Genomic DNA, 18,626 nt, shown 5'->3' on the forward strand with positions numbered 1-18,626 from the left:
TTAAAATTTTTTTTTGGGGGGGTGGGGGGCAGTGGGAAGGAGGGAATATATTCATATTTGGAAATGTTTTTGTCTGTAGTAACTTTTGTTTCCCCTAAAGTTCTTGAATTGATTTATTTTCCACAAATTTTGTTCCTTTCTGTGGAATTGTTTTAACTTGAGAGTGGACATGTAGGATTGGTCTCTAAATTTATCTTTTTGTTGCCCTTTTCTTCCTGTTCTGACTTCTGGGAAATTTTTCTCACCTATATTTCTCAACACATTAACTGAATAGCTTTTAAGAGGCATTGCCTACTTTTGTGGCTGTAGAAGTAGATTGAGTAAGCAGTCTGATAGTTCAATAGTTCATATTAGGATTTTATTTAACTTTGCTGTTTTTATCTCATGCTCACTATTTTCCTGGAGTTTTGGAGTCCATACCTCTCAGATTTAATCTCTCATGAGAATAAACCTTGTGTCTCCTTCCTGAAACAGTGACAGTTTAACTGTGTATGGTGGTGAATGGGACCTATTGTATTCAGATAGTAAATCATCCTCTTGCTTTCAGCTCCTTTCTCTTGGCATAGTCCTTGCTGCCCTTCCGCACTCCTGCTCCCAACACTTTTCAGTCTGGAATCTGTGAAGCATTCTTCAGAATAAGTTTACTGTCCACTTTAGGTTCTTTCATGTTGCTTCCTTGATTCTGAAGGTTTTGTTTTTATTTTTTAAATATATATATATATTTTTATTCATGAGAGACACAGAGAAAGAGGCAGAGACACAGACAGAAGGAGAAGTAGGCTCCCTGCAGGGAGCCTGGGACCCTGGGATCACACCCTGAGCCAAAGGCAGACATTCAACCACTGAGCCACCCAGGCATCCCTATTCTGAAGTTTTTATATATTTTAATCTTTTATTATCACCTATGTGACAAAAAGGAGAAGAGATACATGCTTTTGGATGATTCATTTTTAAACATAAGTTTAATGTATCGTAAAGCCCCCACATGGGTAAGGAATAGTAAGTTTTAAATTAAACACCCCCTACTACAAACAACAAAAGACACTTCTATCAGTTTGTGATGAAAATTCAAAGGGAAGAAAATCATACTATTTCAGAAATCATGGAAATCTGAACTATGGCAGTGATAGGATTAGGTAGAAGAGTGTGAATATGAGAGGGATTTAGGAGATGGTTCAACCAAATTTAGTGACAAGCTGAATTGGAGGTGAATGGAATGAATAGAATAGAAAGTTGAGGGTGACTTCAGAGCTTTGACTTCATGACCGGATAGAAGCCATTACTATCCTTTTCTCAAAGAGAATGCAGGAATAAGATTAGCAGAACAATAGTTTACTTCTATTTTAAAATTTACTGAATATGAGATGCCTGGGGCTCACCCAAGTAGCGATGATCACCAAGTAGATACTTTGTTCTTAAATGCAATAATGACAGCAAGTACTAGGTACTAGGTACTTCATGATATAGTTGTAATGAGCTATAATAATTCTATTTGTTGATATAGCAGTATTTTCAGATCCCTTGGCTCAGCAGATATAAGTAATGTAGTGAATCCATCTCAGAATCATTTGCCTTCATTTGAAATGAGAAAGAATTATAAGACCTCTGAGATTCATGTTTATAGCATTAGGAGATAATATATAGAGAGCAGAATCTGAAGCCTAGAATTTGGGTTTATCAGAGTGGATAATTTCCTTTCTTATAAAAATGAATTATTACTGGTCCTCCAATCATCTGGAAGTGAATAAATATTAAAACAAGAACTCTGAATACCCCCCTAGGACCACCTAAACTCTTCTAACCTCTAAATATATCAAGTAAAAATATTTTCAGGTTTGCTGCTGATGTGTTTAAGATTTGAAAGCTTAACAGAATGGCTTGTGATGGGCTTGCTTAGAAGAAAAGTAGCATGTAAGCATCTTGTTGCACATCCTTTTTCTCTTATTTTCTTTAGTTTCAGCAAAAAAGTCATCCTTTTATCCTTTCAAATAAAGTTATTCTTTGCTGTTTTATATGTCTTCATATATTTTTACCCAACAAATTTGTTTTTCCAGTCATTCTTTTCTTCCATTCATCCTCTGACAAGACATTTTATAGATAACCACCATATGACTCAGGGTTAGTCTGGCCAGAATATCAAATCAGCATGTGTATTGTTGGTTTGCAACCCTCTTGGGAGCTATCCCAATTTGGAATTGGCCCCTGTACTCAGGGCAGGGGAGATTAAAGATAGAGACAGGCCATTCCAGGTTGGTAGGTGAGAGTTGTCTTGTGTTTATTCAGATTTCATTAGCACATCACTATCTCAAAATTAAGACCTTGGAGTAGCCTCTGGGAGCAGGAAAGGTAAGTGGAATCCACACTCTAAGGACAGGGAAGAATGTGAGGGGCCTCTAAATGCCCTTGTCCAGTTCACAGGTGAGACAGCTTTCATGTCTTTTTAATGACATTCCCCAACATGTGTTTAATGGCAATTAGAGCAGTGAAAGTTGAATCAAGGGTGATACTGACAGTAGCAGGCAAGACAGAAAAGACAGAAAAAGCGTTTTCCTTGCTTTTTTTCATCATAAATGTTACTATACTGTATAATGAAAGATACTTTAAGAATGATGTTGCAGGGATCCCTGGGTGGCGCAGCGGTTTAGCGCCTGCCTTTGGCCCAGGGTGCGATCCTGGAGACCCGGGATCGAATCCCATATCGGGCTCCTGGTGCATGGAGCCTGCTTCTCCCTCTGCCTATGTCTCCGCCTCTCTCTCTCTCTCTCTCTCTCTCTCAATGTGTGACTATCATAAATAAATAAAAATTTAAAAAAAAAGAATGATGTTGCATTCCTAGAAAAATGAATTCTCCGTAGCAGCTTCACAGATTAGTAGACATAGAAATCAATTGACCGTGTTGAAATTAGTTTTTTAATAAACAATATCAAAGTTAGCCAATCTATTACTAAAATACTTATTTTCATTGATAGAAAATTGACTATTTTTATTTTCTTTGTTTTATATATTTCCCATATCAATTAAATGCCAACCCATGTTCTGACTTCCTGATTTTTTTTCAAATATTAATTTGTTTTAGAGGGGGGGAGAGAGAGAGAGAGAGAGAATGAATGAGTAGGACTAGGGGCAGAAGGAAAGAATCGCAGACTCCACTCTTAAGCATGGAGCCCAACGTGGGTCACCATCCCACAACCCTGAGATCATGCCTCAGCTGAAATCAAGAGTTGGACGATTAACCTATTGAGCTACCCAGGCATCCAACTTTTTTATTTTACTTTTTTTTTGAAATAGCAGTCATTGAATAGAATAAGGCTGAAAAGGACTATCTGGTACAAGGATAGGGGGTAGGTTATAACAAAAGAGAACTTGTATTTTAAATGATAATCATTCAAATAACAATATAAACCTTTCCAAATCGGTTAAACCCAGTTTCTGACACACTTGCCATACTTTCATGTATGGCTTGATATATACAAGTATGTGCCAGGCATGGAGTTAGAATGTAGAGTTGGTTATAAAGATAATCACTGGTTCCCATTTTTGAAGGAGCTCACAATCTGCAGAGAGGTAATAAAATAAGGCAGTCTTTAAAATTTATGGTATTAATCTGACTTTGGAACCCACTGATAACTAGAAGAGAATTGGCTTTCAGTGGCACTGCTCTCCTACAGAATGAGAACTCAGCTATTAGTTTAAAGGGTATTAGACTGATATACAACACTTATGGAAGTACTTTTCTCAAACTTCTATATTAAATAGCGTTATTCCCATTACTTTCAAGTGCTTTTGCCATCTACTTTTAAGGAAACGTGAGAATTGTTTAGACCATCTCTTAAGGCCTCTTTATTTTCATTCTAGAATTACATAAAAAGAGCAATGCATAATTTGAAATGAAACTTCTCATTAGAAGATTTGAATTGAATCTTGAGAGGATTGAAATTTTAATCTTTTATACTGAGATACTGAGAACTAGTATAAGCAAAAGAAAGAATGATGTTTCTGTGACTCTGTGTGCTCTGCTACACTTTATAAAACAGTAAAACATACTTCAGAAAATTTTTTCAAGAGTATTTTGGTTTTGATTCTGTAAAAAGTTTTTGAAGTTTTTCTGTTATTTCTACAAAAAAATGTTTTTAAATCTTTTAAAATCTCAATGTAGGTAAAGAAAAAAATAGTATGTAGTAGATGTGATGTCAAGTTTCAAATTTCCTCTCCCAACCCCCAAAGAGTATAGATTTTCCTCCAAAACTGGGTAAGAATTATTGATGATCAAAGGAGAGGGGCTTGTCTTTCACTTACTTGTAACTTGATGTTTCTCTCCATTTCTATTATTTTGACTAAAGACTAGGGGCAATAGATTAAAGCTGTAAAAATATATGGTTATTTGGATTTCTCTCCATGGTTTGACTCCGTGATTACAGGAGAAGAGTCTACAGTTGGGAATATTACAAAGTCAAGCAACTCTGTAGACAGCAGATTCAGAAGAGGAAGCAAATTCAGAAGAGGAAGCATTCCATGTGGCTGTTTGATACTGGGGTGGTTTACTTTTATATATTTGGCTGGGAGGAAATCTGATATATGGAATGAGAGAGTCAGAACCTGGCATGGGTCCAGACTTTCAGTTCATTTCCTGTCTTTTCCACCTGTTTATGGGGCTACCCCAACCACCTTTTCTGTCTTCTGTACCCCTGCATTGACAGATGTTTCCTAGGATTAGAAATCTTTTCCGTATATTGCTGTCTCAGCCTCCAACTAAAGGTTTACAAAACTGAGAGTTAAAAATATCAACTTCTTTGCCAGGGGAGACAAAATTTTTACAAACTATATACTCTGACTAATAATTTTATAATTAATCTCCATTCAGAATTCTCCAGATCCCCTTAGCTCTGTGTATACAGACACTCCTTGGTAAGAGGTAGAACCATGAGATAATGTGGATTGTAACTCGCAGGGGTGGGGATGGAAATACTATGGGTGAGTATTCCCTCTCCTGCCAAATCTGTTCAGACAGATTGTGAAAACAATTTCCTATCAAAGTCCCTCTACTTTATGGCTGCACCATCTTCCCTAGGCATTAGCAACGAAGAAGAGATCTATTTTAAACATCATCTCTAAGTATGGTTGCAGGTATTCTAAAGTAGAATTATTAGTAGATAATTCTGAATTTTGGAAATTCTAAGAGACAATTTTCAAAAATTCTTTATCAGGATGAGTAGGAAAAAATGTCATTATTCTGTTAGGTGGAATGAGATCTGAATGCAAAATCAACTTCTGTGTTTTTAGGGTATATCCTGGGAAGTGAAATTGCTGTCCATGTTTGGAAGACTTGTAGCGAAGATATTACAGGAATAAAATAATGCATTTTGTGGTAATTGGTTTCAAAATGATTAAAAGTGGCTTTCGCTCATTAGAAAACGTGTAATATTATTTGAACATTACAGCTCTAGCCATATGACATCTTTTGTGAGAATTAATGATTATTAGTTTTTCAGACCATTAAGCAGAGCCTGGAGCAAAGATCAAAGTTGTTTTGTTGTGAATTTTCTTCCTCATGAACTTTGGTGCCTAATATAATTATCCGTTTTTGTGATTTCCTTGAAGAGAACTTATTAGTTTCATGAATGACTTCCATTAGAGGTTACCTAGCTAATGACAGGGTTGGAAAGCTTGACTTCTTCTTCCTTCTTCAACTTCATACTAGACTAAACAATTGCTTCCTCAAAGCTCACACCCCATTGCATGTTCTTTAACACATAATGCTTATTTACAGGGTTACACTAGGTTAAATGAATCCAAGAGTTGAGGAGGACTCATTCTTCTCACTGAGAGAGCAGGGAGCGATGCACACTGCCTAATTTGAGGGAGCAAATTCTATCTTCTCCTTCTCCCTGAATTTATACCACAGTTGCTGTGTTGGTACATTAACATAATTATCACTTCATTTTGACTTGACACTTGGAAAAGCACCCTCCTTGTTTATATGTTATGATGAGCTCCCATGTACCTTCCTGAGCGGTTTCCCATTGCACCGAGAATTCTCTAAATATCAAATCAGTTAAACATAGAAGAGTTATGTGACCTTACTAGAAAATGGCTCATTATGTTCTTAAAAAAATAAAATTAATGACTAAACTTAGGGGTTTTCATCCTCCTTCTTAAGAGCACTGCTTTCAGAAACACAGCCTTCAGACCCAGTTATAAAGCAGATAAAGTCAGAACCTCTGCACTTGAATCAGAGGTAGTGGGTGCAGAGTCCTAGCTGCCAAGCCCTTCCTCACCCAGTGAAGCTCTCTTAGGAGCTCTAGGGCTTCTCAGAACACAATTTTGAAGCCCACTAGGCAACATGATCTCTAGAAGCCTTTGTGTTCTGAGATACTAGGATTCCAACAAGCCATTTTTGTTTGCATGCTATTTGCTCTATACTCTGCAGTCCCGTGTGCAACTTTTTTTTTTTTAAAGTTTATTTATTTATTCATGAAAACACACAGAGAGAGAGAGAGGGGCAGAGACACAGGTAGAGGGAGAAACAGGCTCCTTGCAGGAAGCTCAATGTGGGACTCGATCCCGGGACTCTGGGATCAGGCCCTGAGCCGAAGGCAGACAGACGTTCAACCGTTGAGCCACCCAGGCGTCCCTGTCCCGTGTGTAATGGATGGGATATCATGAAAGTATGATAAGATTTGGTAACCAGAGAAACCAAAGAATATCTGATGGCTCAAGGAGCCAGTCACTGGAGGCAGAGAGGAATGTTTTTTCTTAGTAAATAGATGCGAAAGGAGCTACTGCTCTTCTTTTAAAGGTTATTTTGCTCTCTGGTCTTTTCTTCCTTTCTTAGGGACAATCACTATAAAAAAAAAAATCTCCTGTATATATTCTTCTAGGATATACTATAATTTTCCAGAAATAATTATCCATAAATCTAGAAATGATGCCATGCTAGATAATTCTGTCATCCTTGTGCAGGGGCCATGCTAGTTTTCTCTGTATCATTCCAACTTTAGTCTATGTGCTGCCAAAATGAGCATTCCATACTAGATAATTCTGCAACTTGCTTTTTAAACTCAATGTTATATTAAAAACTACTAGCATTGATGTCTATTTGTCTAACTAATTTATTTAAATACATTTTACCATACAAATATATCAAAATTATTCCCTATCAATAGGAAAAATATGGTAGAGTATTCCGTTACAAATAATGTTGTAGTAAACATCTTTTTATGTGTAATCTGCTATATAAGTGTAAGATTCTCTTCATTTTTTTATAATAAATTTATTTTTTATTGGTGTTCAATTTACCAACATACAGAATATCACCCAGTGCTCATCCCATCAAGTGCCCCCCTCAGTGCCCGTCACCCATTCACCCCCACCCCCCGCCCTCCTCCCCTTCTACCACCCCTAGTTCGTTTTCCAGAGTTAGGAGTCCTCATGTTCTGACTCCCTTTCTGATATTTCCCACACGTTTCTTCTCCCTTCCCTTATATTCCCTTTCACTATTATTTATATTCCCCAAATGAATGAGAACATACAATATTTGTCCTTCTCCAATTGACTTACTTCACTCAGCATAATACCCTCCAGTTCCATCCACGTTGAAGCAAATGGTGGGTATTTGTCGTTTCTAATGGCTGAGGAATATTCCATTGTATACATAGACCACATCTTCTTTATCCATTCATCTTTCGATGGACACCGAGGCTCCTTCCACAGTTTGGCTGTTGTGGACATTGCTGCTATAAACATCGGGGTGCAGGTGTCTCGGCGTTTCATTGCATCTGAAATAAGATTCTCTTCATGTTACATACCTAACAAATTTGTTGAGCAATTGGGTGAGCAAATTTCCACCTTACTAGAAACTGCAATTTCATTTTCAAAAGTGGCCCTATAAATTTTTAACAGTTCTTCATGGAGTTTCCATCCATAACAACCTGACAGTCTCAGATATTTCTTTTTTTTTTTTTTTCCCGTTTCAGTGGTTGTGAAATAAAATATCGGTGCTTAATATTAACTTTCACAATCCCCATAGTCAAACAGTTTGATCACCTTTTCCTTTGTTAATTTCCTCTTAGGAAATGCACTTAAACATGCAATTTATTTTTCTGTTTTTCTTCAAATTCTTTTTATGGAGGCTAAGCTAATCCTCTCTTGTATGTTGCAAATACATTTTCCTGCTCTCTCTCTTTACTTCTGATGTGATATATTTGTCATTCCTATTCTTGATAATTTGTGCTTTGGATCTTATGGCAATTTATACATAGAACATATATCTATATCTATGTAGATATAACATATTCTATATATATTTGAAGTTTGTCCACATTTAGGTTTTAATGTACTATGTTTAGATTTTTTTCAGGGTGGCTTTTTAAAAATTTTAATTCTTTAAATTCAATTTAATTAACATATGCTATATTACTAGTTTCAGAGGTAGGATTTAGTGATTCATTACTTTGCATATAACACCTTTTGCTCATTACTTCAAGTGCCCCCTTAATGCCCATCACCCAGTTACCACATTCCCCCCACACCCTCCTCTCCAGTAACCCTCAGTTTGTTTCCTAGAGTTGAGTCTCTTACGATTTGCCTCACTCTATTTTCCTTATTTTACCTTCTCCTCCCCTATGTTCATCTGTTTTATTTCTTAAATCCATATAAGAGTGAAATAATACAGTATTTGTCTTTCTCTAACTTATTTTGCTTAGCATAATACCCTCTTGTTCCATCCATGCCATTGCAAATGGTAGGATTTCATTCTTTTTGATGACTAAGTAGTATTCCAGTGTGGGTGTAGGTGTCTGTATAAACTTGCATCTTCTTTATCTATTTAACGGTTGATGGACATCTGAGATCTTTCCATATTTTGATACCATGTTTAAATTTTTAAGAAATAACTGTTTTCCAATGTGACTGTAGCATTTTACATTCTCAGGGTAAGCAAGTTTGAGTTGCTTCACATAGTTATCAGCACTGTTTTATGTCTTTAATTTCAACCATTCCACAGTATATATCATAGTATCTAAAGTAGTAAATTTTATTTCCCAAATGATGACATGACAAGCTTCTTTTTTGTCCTTTTTGGCCATTTATGCATTTTTCTTTTGTGAAGTGTCCAAATTTTTTTGTTCAACTTTGAGTTGGATTGTCTACTTAGTATTTTAGATGAAATTTTATAAATGTATACATAAATTTCATATTTTAATGTTTTAATTTTGTACCTATTTTATTTTTTATGGTGTCTTTAAAGAACAGAACTTTTAACTTTTGGTTAAATATAACTAATTTTAAAAAATTTTTTAACTGCTTAATTAAAAAAATATATATACATTAACAGGATATTGAAAGGATAATATAAAGATCACATATACCCTTCCCTCCATTCCCCCCAATGGTTACATGATATATAATTGGAGTACAATAAAGACTAGTAATTTGTACACAATTTGTACAATGTGTACACATAATTGTCATTTCATGTAGACTGTCTAACCATAGCTACAGTCCAAATACAGAACTATGCCATCATGCTTTGTGCTATCATTGTGTAATCATTGTGTAGTCTCTCATCTATCTCTCCCATGCTTAACCTTGCATAACCTCTGGGAGCCACTAATCTGTTTTTCATATGTATAATTTTATAACAATGGAATTGTATCTGTCATCTGGATATTGGCTATTTTTCCACTAAAAATAATGCCCTTGGGATATAAATTGCTGTGTATATCAGCTTATTTTTACTGTTGATTAGTATTCCTTGAGAGGGATATATCACAGTTTAGCTGTTCCCCTATTGAGGGACACCTTTGTTGTTTCTAGTTTGATGCTATTAAAATCTGTTAATAAAAGTCATTTGTAATTTTTTATGTGGATGTGTTATTTTTCCAGGCTGAATTGTAGATGTATATTTAATTTTATATGAAATTGTCAAACTCTTTGAGAATTATTGTATTTTACATTTGCACTAACCATGTATGAGAGCCAGTTTCTCTGAAGCCTTTCTAGCACTTAGTATTATCAATGTTTTTGCTATTTAGCTCTTCTAATAGGTACATAGAAACATTTCATTATGGCTCTAATTTGCACTTCCTGAATATCTAGTGACATTAATCATCTTTTCATGGACTTGTCATTCATATGTTCTCTTCAGTAAAATGTCTCTACATCTCTTGCCCATTTTTTGATTTTGTGTATGAATGTTGTTGCTGTTGAGTTTTGAGAGTTCTTTATATATTGTAGATACCACTCCTTCCTTCAATATGTGGTTTGCAAATATTTTCTTCCAGTGTATAGCTTTTATTTACATCCTTTTTACATGAGCTTTCAAAGAGTAGAGTTTTTTAAGACAAGATCACTGGCTTTTCATTTTTTTGTATCATGCTTTTAATGTCATGATTAATAACTCAAGTTTTATGTCTTGAAGACTTCCTGAGTTAAGATTTTTATAATTTTTATTTCATATTTAAATATGATTCATTTTAAGATAATTTTTGCATTAGAATGTGAGGTTTAGGTTGAGGGTGTGCTTCTGCTTATAAATATTCAGTTGCTTTGAGCATCATTTAAAAGTCTATCATCCACTGAGTTGCTTTTGCATCCTTATAAAAAAATGAGTTGTGTAGGTCTTTATCTGGGTTCTCTATTTTGTTGCATTTGTCGATGTTTTATTCTATCTACTGATATCACAGTCTTGGTTATTAGAACTATAAAATTATGAAAAAAAAAAAAAAAAGGGATCCCTGGATGGCTCAGTGGTTTAGCACCTGCCTTTGGCCCAGGGCGCGATCCTGGAGTCTGGGGATCGAGTCCCACGTTGGGCTCCCAGCATGGAGCCTGCTTCTCCCTCCTCCTGTGTCTCTGCCTCTCCCTCTCTCTCTATCATGAATAAATAAATAAATAAAGATTTAAATATATATATATAAATTAATTAAAGATTTAAATATATATATTTAAAGATTATATATAATTTGGAGAAAATCAACATTTTGGTATCTCAAGGGTCTCAGTTCATGAACATGGCATAACTTTGCATGTATTAATATTTTCTTTGATTTTTCTCATCACTGTAGGGTGCGGATTTAAGTAACCTAAAATAATTGTGAATTTGTCTACTTTTCAGTTACATTAGCTTTTGTTTCACAGGCTTTGCAGCTCTGCATTTGGTTCATACTCATTTTGAATTGTTATGTCTTCCTGGTGGATTCACCTTTATATCCTTATACAATGTGTCTCTTTATTAGTTTTCTTTTGTTCTGAAGTCCACATTATCAGTTATTTAGCTACTACTATTTTCTTTTGATTGTATAGTATCTTTTTCCATTTGTTTATTTTTAATCTGCCTATATCATTACATTTAAATTGAATTCCTCAGCATATAGGTAGGTCATGATGTTTTGTTTTTATCCATTCCATTAAGTCTTTTTATTTGATATATTTAGACCATATACATTTCATGCAATTATTGATAAGGCTTAAATCTGCCACTTTATTCTTTGTCTTCTGTTTGTATTTTCTAGTTTTTATCTTTTCTGCATTTCTATAGATTATTGTACATTGTAAGTTTTTCAATATGTCTCTTTGTATAACTTTTGTAGTGGCTACTCTAAGTATTGCATTATGTATTTTTTTATTGCCTCCTTAAAAAATGTCAAAACTAATAGTTTTTTTTTTTTTTTTTTGTAAAATCTTGAAGGTGAAAGATCTGTTACAGGTTCACTGGACTAAACTCAAGGTAACAGTACAGCTATGTATTCCCTTCTGGAGGCTTAGGGAAGAATAGGTTTTGAAGATTTTTCCAGCTTTTAGTTACACTCAGATTTTTTGGCTCATAGACATTTTCCCTGTCTTCAAAACCAGCAGCTGTGTGTTGAGCATTTTTAAAAAGATTTATTTATTACTTGAGAAGAGGGACAGAAGGAGAATCCAGTAAGACCCCCTGCTGAACACGGAGCATGACCCAGGACTCAATCCCAAGACCCTGAAATCAAAACAAGCTGAAACCAAGATTTGGATGCTCAACTGACTGAGCCACCCACGCACCACTGTGTGGTGAGCTTTTTAATATTACACTACTCTGACCTCACTTTTCTACCTTCCTCTTCCACTTTGAGGTCCTTCTGGACCCACCAGATACCCTGGATAATAAATAATCCAATATTAAGTCAGCTGATAAGGAAACTTAGTTCTATCAGCAACTTTAATTTCCTTTTCCATGTTAAATAAATTATTGAGGTTCCAAGTATATAGCATGGTTGTCTCTGGGGGCCATTAACTTGCCCACTATGCATTACATATACATAATTTGTCAAAGTTGGCTGGGGTATACATTTTACAAGTTCAAATGAAGTACAGAAACCTTATCTACCACTATATTCCTTTATTCTCTCACATTTAAAGTCAAATTGTCTTAAATATGTCCTCTCTATATATATTGAGAACCACATTACATAGTGTTAAACTTATTGTTTCAACCATCAAACATAATGTAGAGAACTCAGGAGGAAAAGGAAAGGATACTGTCTACACCCATAGTTTTGCTCTTATCATTCATTCTCTTTTCTTGATGTTTCAGGATTCCTTCTTTTTCCATTTCCTTTCTGTTTAGAAAAAAAAATTTTAGCCAATCATTTAAAGTAAGTTAACTGATTATAAAGTCTCATAGTTTTCCCTCATTTGAGTATGTCTTGATTGCCTCTTCATTCCTAAGGATGTATTTGCACTGAATATGGAATCTTGGGTTGATCATTTTCTTCTTTCAGCACTTAAAAAGTGTTACGTCATCTCTTTCTGCCTCTTTGGTTCTGATAGGAATTCCATTCTCATTCAAATTGTTTCTCCCTTATAGATAATGTGCCATTTCTCTTACTACTTCAACATTTTTTTTTTCTTTTAGTTTTCAGGAGTTTATGATGTGTCTTGACATGAATTTTTCTGTTTGTCCTGTTTATGGTTTATCAGCTTATTCTTCAGATTTGTGTTTTAATTTTTGCCAAACTTGGATAATTTAGTCATTTTTTGTTGGATACACTTCCAGCTCTGTTATAGACTGAATGTGCTGTCCCCAAATTCAAATATTGAAATGCTAACTTCTAATGTGATTGAATTTGAACATGGAAACTTTGATAATTAGTTAGGTTTAGATGAGGTCATGAGGGTAGGGCCCAATGGTGGGATCAGTTTATCAGAATAGGAAGAGAGACCAGAGCTCAGTATGTCATGTGAGGACACAGTGAGAAGGTAGATCTCTGCAACCCAGGAAGAGAACCTTTACCAAGAATCAAATCTGTTAGTAACTTGATCTTGGACTTTCCACTCTCCAGGACTGTAAGAAGTAAATACCTGTTGCTTAAGCTACTCAGTCAATGATATTTTGTTAAAGCATTTTGCATAGACCGAGAATTCTATTCTTTTTTTCCTGTCTTTCTAGGACTCCAATGAGATTAATATTATATTTTTAAATATTTTTATCATAATCTCACATGTTCCTAACACTTCTTTATGGGATCTGTAGTTCAGACTATGTAATTTCTACTGTTTTATATTTCAAGTTCACTGATTTTTCTCTCTAGTGGCTGTTGAGTCCATCCACTTGGGAATATTTCAGTCACTATATTTTTTATTTCTAAAATTTCTATTTGCTTTTCCTATCTTCAGTTTGAGAGTGTCTACTCCTTGCGGGATCCCTGGGTGGCTCAGTGGTTTGGTGCCTGCCTTCGGCCCAGGGCATGATCCTGGAGTCCCGGGATGGAGTCCCGCATTGGGCTCCCTGCATGGAGCCTACTTCCTCCTCTGCCTGTGTCTCTGCCTCTCTCTCTGTGTGTCTCTCATGAATAAATAAAAATCTTTAGAAAAACAGAGTGTCTATTCCTTCAGTAATACTTCCTATTCATTGGTTCCAGGTGTATTTATAATTGTTGAAAAAAAAAAATTTTGGCTGCTTTAAAATCCTTGTCAGATCTAACATCTGGATTATCACATTGGCATCTGTTGTCTTCCTCATTCAGTTTAAAGTCCCTGGTATGACAAATGATTCTAATATGGACATTTTGAGTATCATGTTATAAGACTGGATCTCAAGTCTTGTATTTTATTTTGTCTGACAGTGCTCCAGTGCTTGAATGAAGACTCATTTTTTTCAAGGTGGAGATGGAAATTTAGGTTTTTGTTTTTTTTTTCCCCTTGGTTTCCATAGATACCCAGGAGGAGGAATTTTGTGTTATTGCTGTAGGCATGACTGGAAGTTGAGGCTTCCCTCTGGGTCTCTGCTTATACCACCCTAGCTTAGAAGGGAACAGGTGCCTAATTGCTGCTTCCTGTGTCGCCACCAATCACATTGAGGGGGTGATTTTGTTAGAGCTGAGTAGTGATAAAAGTCCTGACTTGCCACTAGGCCTTTTCTAATACCATTCCTGTAAGAAGGGAAAGGGAATCTCATTATTACTTCTGTAGGGGAAAAGTTCAGGCTGTGTGATTTACAACTCCCTACTTGGCCTTCTCTGACAGCACTCCAGCCTATATGGGGGACTGAAGTACCTCATTACAGTCTGGCAAGGGGAAAAGTCTAGTCACTCCTTTTGACCTTCACCGCTGGGAGTAGAAAACAGTGGCCACAGGGTTTTGTGTGTTTGACTTTTGGCTAGAGTGGGTTAATTATTATCTAAGGTTTCTGTCTTAGTGGCCTGTCCCTTTCTTGTTTCTCCTGCTAAAGAGTTTTCCTTGGAGCCTTTCCTTGTCTGCACCATTGAGATCTCTGGGTTGCAGTTCAGGATATTTGAGGCAAACAGAAAACCCAAAAAACTCACCACTGTATTATACTTTGAGTTCAAAGTTACTAGCCAGTATGCCATCTCTCCAACTTTCAGAACTTTATATGTGTTTATTTTATATATTATGTCCAAAGTTTTTAGGTGTATTTAATTAGAGTAATAGGGAGAGTAAATACATCCTTTTTTTTTCCCCTGGAAGCAAAAATCTGATATATTTTTACATTGATAAAGCAATATTTTATTTTGGGAATAAACCCGACTTGGATAAGTGTACTCACACTACATCAAATGCAAAAATTTTCTTTAGGAATTTGCTTATGAGCCCTCCTATATGATGCTATCTAATCTTAGTTTGTACTATCATTTTCTGATTTTAATAATAAGCTTATACTAGCCTTAGAAAATGTACCTCTTTTTGCATTCTGTGTGTTCACTTTACTTCTATAGTCAAATTTGTGTTATTGATATTATTTACTTGATAAAACTTTAAAAAATTATCTAGTGTTCTTATGATTTTCCTACTGGATAAAGTTCCTTAGTAATAGCTTTAGTTTTTTCTATTTTTGTAAAATATTATTTTTAGAAATTATATTTTTAATATTTTTGGAAAATTATCTTTAAGTATTAGCATTAATTGACATAAAGATATTTATAGCATACCTGTAACTTTTTAAAAAATTCACAGCATCTTCAGTTTTATCTTCTTTACATAATGATATTGTTCATACGTACATTCCCTCTTTTTAACCAGTCGTCATAAAGCATTATACTTCACCCTCCTCCCCTGTAGCCACCATCAGTTTGTTCTCTGCATTTATAGGTCTGATTTTGCTTTTTGTTCATTTCTTCTGTTTTTTAGATTCTATGTATGAGTGAAACCATATGGTATTGGTCTTTCTCAGTTTGAGTTATTTCACTTAGCATTATGCCCGCTAGATCCATTTATGTTGTCACAAATGGCAAGATCTCATCCTTTTTATGGCTGAGTAATATTCCATTATATATATAAAATAATATATAATATACATATTATATATATGTAATGACTGGGTATATAGTTTATTTTATAGCTGAGTAATATTCCATTATATATATAAAATAAGTTATATATATTATATATAATAAATTTAATCTTTTCCAATTTATGAATCTATGGACACTTTAGTTGCTTCCATACCTTGGCTATTTTAAGTTATGCTGTAATAAAAACAGAAGGGTGCATATATATTTTTTAAATTGGTGTTTTTCATTTTTTTTGGGTAAATACCCAGAAGTAGAATTATTGAACCCACATGGTATTTCTATTTATAATTTTTTGAGGAACTTCTATACTTCTTGCCCTAATGACTGTACCAATTTACATGCCTTACCAACAGTGTAGAAGGATTCTTTTTCTTCATACCTTCACCGACATTTGTTATTTCTTATCTCTTTGGTTCTAGGATAAAAAAAAAAAAATTCTACCTTAGATCAGTGGAACAGAATAGGTTTACTTCTGGTTCTCTGTTTATACAGTCAATCTATTGCAAAGGAAGCAAGAATACACAATGGGAAAAAGTCTCTTCAACAAATGGTGTTGGGAAAACTGGACAGCTGCATACAAATGAATGAAACTGGACCACTTTCTTATACCACACACAAAATGAACTCAAGATGGACTAAAGACCAAAATGTGAGACCTGAAACCATAAAACTCCTAGAAGGAAACACAGGCAGTAATTCTTTTATATCAGCCATAGCAGCATTTTTCTAGAGATGTCTTAAGACAAGGAAAACAAAAGCAAAAATAAACTGTTGGAACTACATCAAAATAAAAAGCTTTTGCACAGAAAAGGAAACCATCAATAAAAAAGGCAACCTAAATGGGAGAAAATATTTGCAAATAATATACCAAATAAGGGGTTCATATCCAGACTATATAAATAACTCCTACAACTCAATACTGAAAAAGTCCCAAATAATCTGATTAAAAAATGAGCATAGGACCTGAGTAGATATTTCTCCAAAAAAGACCTAGATGACCAAGAGACACATGAAGAGCTGCTCACCATCACTCATCACCAGAGAAATGCAAATTAAAACCACAATTAGATATCACCTAACATTTCTCAAACTTATTTTTTCAGAAAATAATTTTACATAATTATTTTGCATCTTTACTATCCTGATTTTTACTATTAATTTATTCTATGATTCTTGAGTTGAATTGTGATATAGAGGAGCCAGAGAGCAGAATCTTTGTGTATCATCTTATTCTGCCTTATTGTCCAGAGGACTGGCCTAGATTTTTAAAAACAAAATAAAATTCATGTTACATGTCAGTCTTGTTTGAAAATAGTCTGTGGTTCTACACTATAATTAGAGTATAATTTAAATTCCTTAATGGAATCTATCAAGATTTTTATGCAATAAACTCTATTCATCTATATTTTATTTCATATAATTCTTTAGTGTCACGCTCTCATGTTTCAGTTCCTAATACTCTATACTGTTTCAAGCTTCGGTGCCTTTGCAAATTTTTTTCCTCTAAGAATGGCTCATTGAACTGACAAATGCCCATTCATAAATCATTGCCCCCATGAATTGTTTACAAACCCAGTGTCCTCTCTGGCTGCAGAGTTAAGAGATCTTTTCTCTATGCTCCCATATCAACTTGTTCATATCTTTCATATATCTTTATTGTATAGTCATTGTTTTGCAATTTTCCATGTTACCTCTCCCAGCCCATAATTGAACAAAAAAGTATGAGATATGGGCATTAATATCTCACTCAGCACCCAACTCCTTATGTCCAGAATTCCAACAGAAATGTGAGCCAGCCTGGCAAGATCTATTGAATACTGAGAGCCTCACGAGAAAGTTGACAAGATTGAATAAAACAACAGGTAAAATACTATGCAAAATACCTAACATGTAGTAGGTACTCTGTAAAGGTCAATGGCAATTCAAAAACCCTCTGATTATAATACAGGCTTTTCTCTAGTTTGTTTTCAGCTCCCATCTCATGACTTTCAGGCATAGTACACATGCCTTAAAAGTCGAATGTATTTTGATATGCTGGAAAATAAAGCAAACCTATTTCCTAAGTGTATAGTGAACAATATTATCACTAGTGGGAGATTTATATTATCCTACTAGAGAGCAAAGAAAGGCATTAGAGCAATGAAGTTTAAGGAAATTCCTAAGCTAGATTGGCCTCCAGATATCAAATTCTTTATAAACTTTGAGAACTCTTCCATCTAAATTGTCTTTGAAAACTGTTATAGCAAGGTTAAAATACCAAGAGAGGAAACACAATACAACAATCTTTACTTTTATCTTAGATTATGAGATAATTATATCTCAAATTTCAGTGGTAGGTATTAAAATTTTGGGTGGTAACTAGTGAGTAAATAATTCTCATTACACTGAAAATTACATCTGGAGGAACACAATTACAGAATTCAGAGCTAGAAACTTTAGATATATGCTGGCCAAACCCTCTTACTTCACTTACATAGGAGGAAAAACTAAGTGCTCAGGAGGTCATGTGTTGCTGTAAGTCACATTCAGAATTCCTTCCTGAGGATGTTCACATGAGTAACATTGATTTTAATACTCAAGATACACACTTATTAAGCGTATAAGAATATATATATCTTTTCAGGTCCCTAAGCAGCATGGTTGAATAGAATGATATTCACCTAGTAAATATTTTATAAGTTAAAAAATTTTTAAACACTTTATGGAATTTTGAGACATTAAAAAAATGTACAAAACCTTCACTTTAATCCTATTTATAGAGGAGGTTTCACTATAAAGTAGATGGATGCATTGTGATCTTATATTAAGGACATTAAGTCACTGAACTGCAAAATGACCTTGCAC

At 34.7% G+C, this 18,626-nt stretch overlaps 1 protein-coding gene, 1 long non-coding RNA gene and 1 other non-coding gene across 3 annotated transcripts in view; 1 reads left to right on the forward strand and 2 right to left on the reverse strand.

The window, feature by feature from the left end:
- UNC13C (unc-13 homolog C) overlaps positions 1 to 18,626 on the forward strand; it is a 548,174-nt gene that overhangs the window by 95,925 nt on the left and 433,623 nt on the right. The window lies entirely within an intron of this gene.
- On the reverse strand, positions 6,911 to 7,022 carry LOC140623398 (U6 spliceosomal RNA). The gene has a single exon (XR_012023018.1). It is a non-coding gene; the product is annotated as a U6 spliceosomal RNA (small nuclear RNA).
- Positions 7,410 to 18,626, reverse strand: part of LOC140622937 (uncharacterized) — an 81,066-nt gene continuing 69,849 nt past the window's right edge. The window contains exons 2-3 of the long non-coding RNA XR_012022595.1: positions 16,130 to 16,197; positions 7,410 to 7,775 (exon numbers count right to left, since the gene is read on the reverse strand). This is a non-coding gene — a long non-coding RNA (uncharacterized lncRNA). The remainder of the gene's footprint in view (positions 7,776 to 16,129; positions 16,198 to 18,626) is intronic.

This window comes from Canis lupus, chromosome 32 (assembly GCF_048164855.1).
Source record: "Canis lupus baileyi chromosome 32, mCanLup2.hap1, whole genome shotgun sequence".
Taxonomy (NCBI): domain Eukaryota; kingdom Metazoa; phylum Chordata; class Mammalia; order Carnivora; family Canidae; genus Canis; species Canis lupus.